The following is a 13,044-nucleotide window of genomic DNA, read 5'->3' as shown; positions in this document are numbered from 1 at the left end:
ATTTTTTGTAGATTTGAGGATGCAGTTTATCACCCAGAAGGATACTCTGTATTCAAAGTCATTGGATCTTTTTTTCCCCAGCTTATGAAGCAGAGCTCCATGTTTTAGCAAAGCCTGTGAGCTATAAAAAGAGTGTATATTTATATAGATAGTCGAGCTATAGAGAGCTTTTGGTTCCATTTGAAGGGCCAGAAGTTTGTTTTTACTTCGGCAGGTAAACCAATAAAGCATGCCAAGTTAATTTGATTGGCTGTTTTCAGCCTTCCAGGTTCTTGCTGAGGTAGCCATATTACCGGTAACTTTCACACATGGAAGCAGACCAGGTGACTAAGGATGCTGCATTTACAGCCCCGGACACTTAATGGGTCTGTGCAACTCACAGATTCCACCCTAGTTCTGGCCCAGTATAGCTGGGATTAATAATTCAACTTTAAGGATCCCAGAACGAGAAGAACAAGTGGTCCATAGGGGGCAACTTCTTATGAAACGGGACTTTGGAAAAGGTGATCATTTAGGTCTGCCAGCCACTCTTTTTCCCTCCAGCTTGACACATGGACCATGTCATCAGTCACAAGCAGTTATGGCTGCCTTAGTAAATGAGCGTGGGATAGAGCCAGGGTTCTCCACAGCTGTTTTTATAACATATCACTTCTTGTTTTACCTGTTACCAAAGGTGTTACCAAAAGCTGAACATCCCTTCCAGAGATTACAAAAAGATATATCCAGATGCCCAAGTTAGGATCTTACAAGTATGCATTTTGTCTGGATGGACATGTTTTTTGGATGTCCAGTGGCAAATGCTACTGCAAAGGCCACAGTAAAAAGTGTTATCAGAAGTAGTTTGTAAATATAGAGTGCAGAAAGTACAGAGAGTAACAGAGGAAATCATTTTTATAGGAGAGTCCTTACTAGAAGTTTTGAGGTTTTATTTTTACACCCCCTACTGTCTACAATGTAGCGGACAAAGTAGAGTAAGAAACTAGAAAACTTTTGCCTGAATGTTTTCTTATATTTTATAGCCCCTAAAGGGGATGTTGGACTCTCTTCCTATGATATTTGGTTTGGGAGTGTGTTACTCACTTGCTTATACTTTGTCTCAGCAGCTGAAGTCCTCCATTCGGATCTCACAGAGAATGTTGCTGATCTTTTAAGGTTTTTGACAAACTCATTTATGTGTTTTCTCCCCAATTCCAGATCCTAAAAGTTTGGAAGGATCTAAAACTAAAGCCAGGTGACTTGTGGATTGTTAAGAGACATTTATATATAAGGAAATGTTTGGAGATTCAATACAGCATCTATTTCATGTACAGTTGTGTAAAACTTGAAGGAAAAGTCACCTGGATCCACACCAGACACTGCAAAAATGACTAAATTAAAGAAATCTCTGTGTTTGATTTGTTTCCCTCTTGTGATCACAGTATAGGATACTTTTTGATTCAATTACTTTAATTTTAAGGGATATATATATTTGAAAAGTAGTTTAGCCATGTTGAAGTCATATTTGTCTTTTGTACGTCTTCCATTCTATGTAGAATTGTCTGTGTTTACATATGCTGATAAGTCAGCATGCCAACAATTTAGCTAGAAGGCCATTCTGGCCACAGGAGTGTACAGCCAGTACTCTGTAAATATGTCTTATCAATCATTTGTTTTTCACAATGAAAAGTCATTTTGTAATGAAAAAGTTGTTAAGCTATTATTTTCTCCACAATGGAGTTTTTTTGCCTCTTTGGCCAGGACTACCTCCACCTAAGCGTGTGGAGGTTCCAGGTTAAAGGTGATAGCAGGTATGGTTAGTGATCAAAATATTGATCAAAAGAGGGGAGACTGTAATGGAAATTTGTAAGTTCTGTAAATAATTGTATTCTATTTTGTATGTATTGCACACTGCCCTCACTGTGCACACAGAACTAATAATGTTTTCAGTACATGTTTACATTCTTGTGAGTCCTGATTAGAATTAGCCTGCCTATGTAATGCCCCTTGTTACCATAAACGTACAATTGTAATATTAATGTGATACCTACGTAATCATGTGTATAAAGCCTTCAATTGTGTCATATTAAAGCAGAACAGTTATTTGGAAAGATGCTGAGCGTATCCCTTTGTGTCTGTTCCCTAGTAGTTATTATTAATTTGGAACCACTAATCAATATGAGGATAGGAGTTGCCTATCATCAATTTAACCAAGTAAGAAGAAACGAGGTTCTGCTTGTAACGCTTCTCTTTTTAGAGAGCTGGACCCCGGGATCCAGTGTTTGGTTTTTTCATCCATATTTTCCTGGCGGGGTGCTTTACAGGTTCAGGGGTGGGGAACCACTGATAAAAAGGGGCCCCGGTCCCTGAAGGTTTTTTAACGGAGCCCACCGTGAGTGGTGAAGATTGGGTCTGTCTGGTTTACCACAGAACCCTGCAGCTGGATAAGGTAAGGGATATTCCTAAGGAATTTTTCTAATTCTTGTGGGTTTTCTCCTTTAAATGTTGTCATGCCTAAAGTCGCCACTGGGGGCTGTCAAGAGCACGTACCTGATTCCATGCTTGTCAGTCTCACTCTTCCTCCAGCCCAAGCCCCAGGTAGGATGTGGGAAGGGTTTTTTTCTCTTTTGATTGTCCCCCCACCTGGACAGTTTCTTTCCAGCAGGCTGAGGGAGCATGGGTCAGTAGGTGGTATGCTGCGCCGCTCCCGCTGCTGCCGCCATTACGGCGGTTTTCCATCCAGCAGCTCTCCTCCACCCCAACCCCCCTCCACGTGCGATACGGTCGGATCAGAGCCCTGCTCACGTGGGAAAACACTCTCTTTTGAAAAAGATGAGGGGGGCGCAGTGGGAGGTTGGAGGAAGGGGGCGGGGCCTTAGCGTGGCATCGGCGTGATTCAGCATCCACAACGCAGGCTGTGTAATGGTATAAGGTGCAATTTTTGCAGGTGCATACAACTGAAGGAGGGACACAGCAGACGGGTGGCATGTGAGTGTGGGTGACACAGGCATTCCCAGGTCACGTTCACGAATCAGACTGAGCCTTGATAGCAGCGGCAGTTGCTGGACTATTTTTTGCTCAGCAGTGGGTGCATTTTCTGATAGTAACTCTGCATTTGTGCTTGGCACTATGGGCAGAAGGGGAGGTATAAATACCCCAAAAAACAGGGGCTCAAAGGGATCTCCCTTAGGCTCTGAGGACCCACCCTCTGCAATGCCATCCCCCCTGAAAGGCCTGGGGAGGCTGGTCAGAGCGAGCCATTGGGGTTGTGAGGGGCTGCAACTGCTACTGGCATTTCAGCCCCTGTATATATTACTCAGGAGGTTTTTTCATCAGCCATGATTGGATTGGAGAAAAGATTAACGGCTTTAATCACATCTTCACAGAGTGGAAGAAAACACATTAGGTCCCCTTCTACAACCCAGGACCCTCAAACAGAGGAACAGTGGAAGAGGGAAGATGATTCTCTTCCAAGGAATCAAGTGGGGAAGAACCTTCTTCAGCTTCACAGGCTGAGAAATTGCTGGTGCAATCTCTTACTGAAATGGTCCGCTCCACATTGAGTCGGTTGAAAAACCCACTTCTTGTTTGGGTTCACTGAAGCCTCCTCAAGCTTTGCGTGCTTTTCCTGTCCATTCATTGCTGGAAAAACTTATATATTCTGAGTGGGATCACCCAGATAAGCATTTTTTCCCTCCCAAAAAGTTTTCAACACTTCATCCTATGGAGGAAAAATTTACAAAGATGTGGGGTATACCAGCAATTGATGCTGCTATATCCTCTGTGAATAAAAGTTTGACTTGTCCTGTTGACAACGCTCAAATGCTTAGGGATCCAACCGATAAAAAGTTGGAATTCCTGTTAAAAAACATTTTTTCTTTGTTAGGTTCAGTAGCTCAACCTGCAGTGGCAGCCAGGGCCGGACTGGCCTACCGGGATACCGGGAGAATTCCCGGTAGGCCGCCTGAGTTGCGGCTGCAGTGCTCCCCCCTCCTGCTCCTGTGTGTCACGGAGCTGGCTGGGTCTGTATTCGGCGGCCGCACTGTAACACGGTCCCGCCCCCCTAGACCGGCTTGTGTGATAGTGGATAGAATCAGTGTTCCGCCTATCACACGAGCCGGTCTAGGGGGGCGGGACCGTGTTACAGTGCGGCCGCCGAATACAGACCCAGCCAGCTCCGTGACACACAGGAGCAGGAGAGAGGGATCCAGATGCCGCCCTGTGTACCTGTATAGGAGGATCGGCGGGGGGCCGCATATAGAGGAAATTAGCTTTCTATATTCCTCCATGCAGCCGCTGAATACTTGCAGAAGGGAGAGGAGGAGAATCAAGTATTCAGCGGCTGCATGGAGGAATATAGAAAGCTCATTTCCTCTATATGCGGCCCCCCGCCGATCCAAATTCTTTTACTGGCCCCCCCAGTTCTCCTTGTGCTCCCTGGCTCCCCCCCATGCTCTCCTCCCCTCACCACACTCTCCAGCCCCCCCCTCACAGTTCTCTCCACCCCTGTTTTTTCTGCCCCCCCCTGCTCTCCAGCTCTCCCCATCCTACTCTAGCCACCATCCCAGTGTTCTTCACTCCCCCAGTGCTCTCCACCCATGTTCTTTCTCCCCCCCCCAGTGCTTTTCAGCTCTCCCCATCACTCTCCAGCCCCCACCCCAGTGCTCTCCGCCCCCCACAGTGCTCTCCAGCCCCCCATTCTCCGCACCCCTGTTTTCGGTCCCCCCGGTGCTCTCAAGCTCCACCCATCGCTCTCCAGCCTCCCCGTGCTCTTTGCCCCCGTGCTCTCCACCCCTGTTTTTTTTTGGCTCCCCCTCCAGTGCTCTCAAGCTTCCCCCCCAGCACTCTCCGCTCCCCACCCCTGTACTCTCCACTCCCCCCTGCATTTTGCCCCCACCCATGTGCTCTCCAACCCCCGCCAGTGCTCTCCAGTCCCCCGTGTTTTCCACCCCTGTTCTTTCTGGCCCCCACTGGTGCTTTCAAGCTCCATCCATTGCTCTCCACTCACCCCTGCTCTTTGTACCCCCCAGTGCTCTCCACCCCTGTTTTTCTGCCCCTCCCCCACTGGTGCTTTCAAGCTCCCCCCATTGCTCTCCACTCCCCCCTGCTCTTTTTACCCCCCAGTGCTCTCCACCCCTGTTTTTCTGCCCCTCCCCCAGTGCTCTTCGCCACCCCACACTCTTAGCCCCCCCGTGCTCTTTGCCCCCCGTGCTCTCCACCCCTGTTTTTTTTTTCTCCCCCTCCAGTGCTCTCAAGCTTCCCCCCCAGCACTCTCCACTCCCCACCCCTGTACTCTCCACTCCCCCCTGCATTTTGCCCCCACCCATGTGCTCTCCAACCCCCGCCAGTGCTCTCCAGTCCCCCGTGCTTTCCACCCCTGTTCTTTCTGGCCCCCACTGGTGCTTTCAAGCTCCCCCCATTGCTCTCCACTCCCCCCTGCTCTTTGTACCCCCCAGTGCTCTCCACCCCTGTTTTTCTGCCCCTCCCCCAGTGCTCTTCGCCACCCCACACTCTTAGCCCCCACAGTGCTCTCCACCTCTGTTCTTTTTGGACCCCCAGTGCTCTTAAGTCCCCCCCCCCCCAGCGCTCTCCGCTCCCCATCCCTGTGATCTCCACTCCCCCTGCTCTTTGCCCCCACCCATGTGCTCTCCAACCCCGCCAGTACTCTCTGCTCCCCCTTCTTTCCAGCTCCCACCCAGTGCTCTCCACTTCCCCAGGACCAGAGGACAGGCAGACTGGGGCCGGAAAATGAGGATGGCTGAAGGTGCAGGTGGCCAGGGACCACTCCATCTCACAGCAAACAGATCCTCTGGAAGGAGCACTGTCCCCATCCAAAACGAGAACAGACCCTGCCTGCTGTTGGCCATCATGGATATCCTGCTGGCATGCAAGGTACCGTACCGAGCATCAACAACACACCTTCCCACAGACAGGGACTGCTGACTGGGCCATGGGGCACAGGAGGGGCTGCAATGATGGGCACAGTGAAGCTGCATTCCTGGGCACAGTGAGACTGCATTCACTGGCACAGTGAGACTGCATTTGATGGGCACAGTGAGGCTGCATTGATGGGCACAGTGAGGCTGCATTGATGGGCACAGTGAGACTGCAATGATGGGCACAGTGAGGCTGCAATGATGGGCACAGTGAGGCTGCAATGGTGGGCACAGTGAGGCCGCATTCATGGGCACAGTGAGACTGTATTCACGGGCAGAGTAAAGCTGCATTTGATGAGCACAGTGAGGCTGCATTTGATGAGCACAGTGAGGCTGCATTTGATGAGCACAGTGAGGCTGCATTGATGGGCACAGTGAGGCTGCATTGATGGGCACAGTGAGGCTGCATTGATGGGCACAGTGAGGCTGCATTTGATTGGTACTGATGAGGCTGCATTTGATGGGCTCTGGTGAGGCTGCATTTGATGGGCTCTGGTGAGGCTGCATTTGATGGGCTCTGGTGAGGCTGCATTTGATGGGCTCTGGTGAGGCTGCATTTGATGGGCTTTGGTGAGGCTGCATTGAGCTCCTGTATCATGTCTGCAGTCTCTGACCATCTCCTGTATCATGTCTGCAGTCTCTGACCATCTCCTGTACTATGTCTGCAGTCTCTGACCCTCTCCTGTATCATGTCTGCAGTCTCTGAGGGAGTCTGCAGAGGAGTCAAGAGTGGGAGCACCGCCGGGATGGGGGTCATGGGAGAAGTCAGATAAGTGTGGACTGTGGAGAGGAGACTATAGGATAAAACCAGAGCCACCGAGCTGGAGCCGACTGACTGAGCCCTACACGGTGCACCTGAGAGGAGGTCAGTGACAGCACCGCTAGGCCAGTCTGAAGGGGGGGGTCACTGATGTAAGAGGGGAGTGAATACGATAATGTAAGGGGGCACCGATATAAAGCACAGCCTTATATCAGTAACCCACCCCCCCCTTACCTTAGTGTATTCTTTCTGCGGAAGGTGGTCCCCCCCCCCTCCCACGTTCTGAGTTCCTGGGGTCCCCCTTGATGATTGATCACTTACCACTTTTAACTGGAATTTGCTTATATATATATATATATATATATATATATATATATATATATATAGCCCTATGTGATTTCATATCTGTCTTATCTATATATAATACACTCTTCAAATGTGCATTTTATGGTTTTCCCTTTCATGAACAAGAAATCAATGACGTTATGCTGTTGCGGTGGTATAATAATGCTGTGGGGCTGGTATGAAATTTTTTCCAGGGCTGGATGTTATTCCCAGTCCGGCCCTGGTGGCAGCAATTGGAGTGTGTCAATCCTTGAGAGACCACTTGAAACAGGTGCTCAAGGTTTTCCCTGAACAGCAGGCCCAGGATTTAGCCGAGCTGCCAGGGACTTTGTGTTTTGCAATTGACGCAATCAGAGGTTCTATTCTTCAGACCTCTCGCCTTACGCTTGGGTTGGTGCATATGCGTAGAATCTTATGGTTGAAAAATTGGTCAGCTGAAGAGCCATGCAAAAAGCTCCTGGCTGGGTTTCCTTTCCGCGGTGAAAGGCTGTTTGGGGATGACTTGGACAATTTTAACCAAAAGATATCAAGTGGCAAAAGTACCTTTTTGCCAGTTAAGAAAAGGAGTAAATGTCCCTCATTTAAACGGGCTCTTTCTCCAGTGCCGGGGGCATCAGCCTCCAGGCAGTCGCGATGGCCTCCACTATAAGGTTCAGGAGGTAAACCTCAAAGTCAACCCCAGGGACAAAAGAAGTCCTGGGAGAGGAAACCTACAAGACAGGACACTAAAGCCTCTTTATGAAGGGGTGTCCCTGCTCGCTCGAGTGGGGGAAAGACTGCTACAGTTCTCAAGGGTCTGACAGGAGGATTTTCAAGACCGATGGGTGATCTCCACAATAGCTCTAGGTTACAAACTTAGTTTCAAAGAAAGTTTTGAGAATTCCCATCTCCTCGTTTCCTCAGGTCAAATGTTCCCAAAGATCAAGAGAAAAAGAAGTCTCTCCTTCAAGCGTTAGACCGGCTTTTGCCGCAGAAAGTGATTATGGTGGTCCCCATGGAAGAGCAGGGGTTGGGGTTTTATTCAAACCTTTTCACGGTGCCAAAACCAAATGGCGATGTCAGACCCATTCTAGATCTCAAGGATCTAAACCGGTTCCTGAAGATTCGATCTTTTCCCATGGAATCAATCCGATCAGTAGTCTCCATCCTACAAGGAGGAGAACTTCTGGCATCAATCGACATCAAGGATGAATACTTGCATGTATCTATTTTCCCCGTTCATCAGAAATATCTGCATTTCGAAGTGGAAAAACTTCATTTTCAGTTTGTAGCTCTGCCTTTTGGTCTAGCTACTGCACCTTGGGTGTTTACAAAGGTCCTAGCCCCTCCTCTGGCCAGATTAAGGGCCCAAGGTATAATGATTATAGCTTACCTAGACGACCTGCTCTTGATAGACCGGTCGGTAGCCTGCTTAGACCAAAGCTTGGTCACCACAGTCAACTACCTGGAATACCTAGGTTGGGTCCTCAACTTAGAGAAATCTTCTTTAAAGCCAATAAGAAGACTAGAGTACTTGGGTCTGGTTATAGATACAACACAGAAGAGGGTGTTTTTACCCCAGGCAAAGATCAGCGCCATAAAGGAGCTGGTTCAGGTGGTCAGGGCGAAGAAAGGTCTTTCTATTCGCCTCTGCATGAGGTTGTTGGGAAAGATGGTGGTTTCATTCGAAGTGGTTCCCTATGCTCAGTTTCATTCGAAACTGCTGCAAAACATTATCCTGTCTGCCTGGAACAAGAAGGTCCAGGCACTAGATTTTTCAGATGCATTTGTCGCCAATAGTGCACCAGAGCCTCAGTTGGTGGTTGATACCTGAGAATCTGCGGAAGGGGAAATCCTTCTTACCAGTTACCTGGAAGGTGGTAACAACAGATGCCAGCCTTTCGGGTTGGAGAGCAGTCCTGGAAGACAAGAATGTCCAAGGGAAATGGTCCAGAACCAAAAGGACCTTGCCCATCAACATTCTAGAGATTCAGGCAGCGTACCTAGCCCTAAAGGCCTGGACATTCAGGTTTGCGGGGTTGTCCTGTCAGGATCCAATCCAACAATTCCACATCAGTGGCTTATATCAATTACCAAGGGGGCACCAGAAGTGCAGCCCAGGGAGAGGTAAACCATATCCTAACCTGGGCAGAAAAGCATCTGCCGTGCATATTGGCAATCTTCATTCCATGGGTAGAGAATTGGCAGGCGGACTTCTTAAGTCGCCAGCAGTTGTTTCCAGGGGAATGGTCTCTTCACCCCGACATCTTCCTGGCTATATGCCAAAGATGGGGGATCCTGGACGTAGATCTATTTGTGTCCAGGTTCAACAACAAGGTCAATAACTTTGTGTCAAGAACAAGGGATCCATTTGCATACGGAACAGATGCGTTGGTGACTCCATGGGATCAGTTCTCACTGATTTATGCATTCCCTCCTATTCTGCTGCTACCACGACTTCTTCGCAGGATCAAGCAGGAAATGAAGTCGGTGGTTCTTGTGGCCCCAGCGTGGCCCAGAAGATCTTGGTATGCAGAGATTGTAAAGGTGCGGTAGGGGTCCCATGGACCCTACCACCACGTCTAGACCTGCTATCGCAGGGACCAGTGTTCCATCCTACTTTTCAAACGCTAAATTTAACGGTTTGGCTATTGAAACCCACATTCTGAAGAATCATGGGCTTTCAGGCTCAGTGATATCTACCTTGATTAATGCAAGGAAGCCAGCTTCCAGAGTCATTTATTATAGAGTCTGGAAGGCATATGTTTCCTGGTTGGCATCCCAGAAAGTATGTCATAGGTAGAATCCTTGCCTTTCTACAAATGGGGTTAGAGATGTACTATCAAAGGCCAGGTCTCAGCCTTATCGTTATTGTTTCAACGACCACTTGCTTTGCATTCTTTGGTCCGTAGCTTCATACAGGGATAACGCGGCTTAATTCACCGGTTAGGTCACCCCTGAACCCTTGGGACTTGAATTTAGTTCTGTCAGCATTACAGGAACAGCCTTTTGAGCCAATACAACATATTCCCCTGGTCCTTTTGACAAGGAAGCTAGTTTTTCTGGTAGCCATATCTTCTGCAAGAAGGGTATCAGAATTGGCTGCTCTTTCTTGTAAAGCGCCATATTTAATTACTCATAAGGATAGAGTAGTATTGCGTCCTCATCCTAGCTTTCTGCCGAAGGTGGTTTCAGGTTTTCATCTAAACCAGGATATTGTTCTACCTTCATTTTTTCCAGAACCCTGTTCTATGGAAGAAAAGTCACTGCATTCTCTGGATGTAGTGAGAGCAGTCAAAATCTATTTGGAGGCGACTGCTCAGATTCGTAAAACGGATGTTTTGTTTGTGTTGCCTGAAGGTCCTAGAAAAGGACAGGCAGTGTCGAAATCTACTATTGCTAAGTGGATTCGGCAAGTAATTATTCAAGCTTATGGTTTGAAGAGGAAAGTTCCAACTTTTAAAATCAAAGCACACTCCACCAGGGCTGTTAGTGCTTTGTGGGCAGTGCATCACCAAGCCTCCGTGGCTCAAATCTGCAAGGCCGCAACTTGGTCTTCAGTCCATACATTCACCAGATTCTATCAGGTGGATGTAAGAAGGCATGAGGATATCGCCTTTGGGCACAGTGTGCTGTAGGCAGCAGTATAGGTCCTCAGGTCTGATTGAACCTTACTTTTGTTTGTGTCTCCCTCCCCTCAGATAGCATTGCTCTGGGACATCCCATACAGTAATTACTGTGGCTCTGTGTCCCGTGATGTACGATAAAGAAAATAGGATTTTTATAACAGCTTACCTGTAAAATGCTTTTCTTGGAATACATCACGAGACACAGAGGTCCCTCCCCTCTTTCTGATTACATGTGTATTGCTTTGCTACAAAACTGAGGTATTCCCAGTAAGGGATTTTACAGGTAAGCTGTTATAAAAATCCTATTTTCAAAGCCATTGGGGGTTATTTATGAAAGGCAAATCCACTTTGCACTATAAGGCTCGATTCACATCTATGCATGTTGCTTTTGAGCGTTTCTGCAGTGTTTTTTGTGGTGCTTGCTGTGTTTTTGAGCAGCGTTTTTGCAGCGTTTTTACAGTGTTTTTGCCGCGTTTTGCGGTTTTTTGGGTTTTTTTTACAGTTTTTTTTAGACTGTATACAGCCTAAAAAAAAAAAAAGCGCCGAAAACGCAAAACGCTGCAAAAACGCTGCGAAAACGCTGTACTTACATTTTTGATGCTGGTCCATTGAATTCTATTATATGCAAAACGCTGCATTTTGCATGAAAAAAATGTCCCTGACCCTTTCCAAAAACGCAGAGGTACAAAAATGCATTGATGTGAACATGTTCCATAGGAACCCATGTTAAAAAATTCCCATGCATTTCTGCAAAATGCAAAATGCATCAAAAAACGCGCTAGTGTGAATGGAGCCTAAGTGCAAAGTACACTTGGAAGTGCAGGCTCTGTAGATCCGAGGGGGACATGCAAGGAAAATAAAAAACAGCATTTTAGCTTGCACATCATTGGATGATAAAATCAGCAGAGCTTCTCCTCATTTCAGATCTTCCCCTCAGGTTTACAGTGACTGCACTTCCAAGTGCACTTTCAGTGCAATTTCAAGTGCACTTTGCACTTGTAGTTTGCACTTGTAGTGCAAAGTGGATTTGCCTTTCGTAAATAACCCACATTGTATCTAATTTTTAGGAACTGATTAGAAAAGTATCACTGGATTGGCCTAAGGTCTATATTTAAAACGCAATCAAAGTCTTTACCATGTAACTACAGACCTGTTCACTTAACTTCTATAGTCGGGAAGATACTGGAGAGTTTAATTAAAGACCACATAGATGAGCTCTTGCTGTAAAAAATTTTTTTAAGCAACAGACAGCATAGATTCATGAAATACAGAAGTTGTCAGACAAATTCTTTTTATTAATGGGGTAAGTAAAACCCCCTTAATAAAATTGTATAAAAATTCTTTTTATTAAGGGGGTAAGTAAAACCTTGGACAAAGGAGTGGCTGGGGACAAGGTATACTTTGATTTTGCAAAAGCGCTCAACACCGTTCCCCACACATGGCTAATGTGTAGGGTCAAGTCCACAGGCTTGGAAAACTCTGATTGTAATTGGATAGAAAACTGGCTAAAAGACCGTATTCAGAGAGTAGTGGTTAATGATTCTTACTCTGAATGGTTTAGGGTCGTTAGTAGTGTACCCCAAGGTTCAGAGTTGGGAGTGACCCTTGTTTTTTTAGATATTTATAAATGGTATAGGGTCTGGGATTAAAAATACCATTTCAGTGTTTGTAGATGACACCAAGCTAGGGGAATCAATGGTGGAAAAGGATCTTGGTGTCCTGGTAGAACATAAGCTTAATAATAGTATGCACTGCCAAGCTGCAGTTTCCAAAGCGAGCAAAGTCCTTTCTTGTATTAAGAGAGGTATAGACTCAACAGAGAGAGAGATATCGTTACATTACAGCCTTTAGTTCAATGTTTTTTTTTATCTGAACTATATGTGATGGATCAGAACACAAAAGTCTAAGTTGGTGAAGTAAAATTAGAAAAATATATACATAAAACTATTTTTCAGAAATAAAAAACTGATAATTGGCATGTGCGTATGTATTCACCCCTTTGTTATGAAGCCCATAAAAAGCTCCGGTGCAACCAATTACCTTCAGAAGTCACATAATTAGTGAAATGATGTCCACCTGTGTGCAGTCTAATGCCGCGTACACACGAGCGGACTTCTCGTTGGACTGAACTCCGAAGGACTTTTCGACGGAGTTCCAATGGAACGGACTTGTCTACACACGATCACACCAAAGTCCGATAATTTCGAACATGATGACGTATGACCGGACTGGAATAAGGAAGTTCATAGCCAGTAGCCAATAGCTGCCCTTGGGTCGTTTTTGGTCCGTCTGACTAGCATACAGACGAACAGATTTTTCGATAGGAATCGAGTCCGTCGGAAAGATTTGAAACTTGTTCTATTTCGAAAAGGTCCGATGAAGCCCACACATGATCGATTTGTCCGGATTCGTTCCATCG

The sequence above is a fragment of the Aquarana catesbeiana genome, linkage group LG13 (assembly GCF_042186555.1).
Source record: "Aquarana catesbeiana isolate 2022-GZ linkage group LG13, ASM4218655v1, whole genome shotgun sequence".
Classification (NCBI taxonomy): Eukaryota; Metazoa; Chordata; class Amphibia; order Anura; family Ranidae; genus Aquarana; species Aquarana catesbeiana.
The sequence above is the reverse complement of the archived record's forward strand: the minus strand, read 5'-3'. Positions refer to the sequence as shown.